General features: G+C 36.6%; 1 protein-coding gene across 3 annotated transcripts in view; it reads left to right on the plus strand.

The window, feature by feature from the left end:
- The window catches only part of LOC111672396 (sodium-driven chloride bicarbonate exchanger-like), a 42,881-nt gene that overhangs the window by 1,747 nt on the left and 40,084 nt on the right, over positions 1–1,050 (plus strand). The window lies entirely within an intron of this gene.

Raw genomic sequence — 1,050 nt, forward strand, 5'->3', positions numbered from 1 at the left:
ATTTCCTTAACAGTAGTTATTCATTTACTTATCATTTTGTCTTATAATAAAACCAGGGATTGTCAGATGCTTCGCTGCTGCAGCAACACAGAACCAATGAAGGGTCTAAGGTTTCTAAAAGTGACAGGGTCAAAGGTCAAAGCCTTCTGGAGACAAAGGATAAATAAAGCCTCTTTCTCCTCTGGATGTCATTCATATTCATATATATATATTTTATGTTACTGAGGTGTTTTCAGAGATGATGTTTATTTCAGTCTGAATATATTTATATTAATATAATATCTGCGAACATAAAACAAACAAAAAATAAGTTGCATACTTCACTGGTCGTTATCTCAAAGACGGTAAGAAAGGAAAACTCCACTCTTTATAAATCTTCCCTTCATTCCACATGCTGATCATGGTGTGCAACCACAATAACAGACCCCACCCCATACAACATCAAAACATTAGTTCCTATAGAATATGAAACAGATCTTTTTAAATATGTATTCTTCTTCTTTTATTTATTTATATTAATTAACTCTATTTAAAAACGTTGATTATTCTCAAATATTTTAAATGAAATTACTAAATGAACTTAAAAATGTAAATAAAATGTAAAAAAAGGCAGCGACACAGACTGGTCATCTAAAGAGGAAGTGGTGACACAAAATAAAAGACCCATTCATTATCTTACAACAAGCACATGTACACAGCTGATCTACAGCATCAGGTCTGAATAGAAAAATGTGCATCAGCTTATGATACAATATTTGCTTATGTACATCACTGTCACCATGCAACTACATTTACACCTACAGCCACTTTAATGTGTCGGTCAGTACAACACTGCAGCTTTAAAACAGCTGGGGGGGGGGGGCTGAACTCAGTCTGAAGCATGAACCGGCATCAGGTCTGTTTGCTGTCAAGAGATGAATCATTCACTTCGATCTCCCGCCGAGAGTAAAAGCAGATGAGTCGAGGCGACAGCTGTGTCTGACGAGATGAATAAATCAAACTGGGTGTGTGGAGCGCGAGCAGCTGTGTGTCTCTGCTGGAAACAGATTG

Source organism: Seriola lalandi, unplaced genomic scaffold (assembly GCF_002814215.2).
Source record: "Seriola lalandi dorsalis isolate HSWRI2012SDOR001 ecotype SW California unplaced genomic scaffold, Sedor1 jcf7180002054899, whole genome shotgun sequence".
Taxonomy (NCBI): domain Eukaryota; kingdom Metazoa; phylum Chordata; class Actinopteri; order Carangiformes; family Carangidae; genus Seriola; species Seriola lalandi.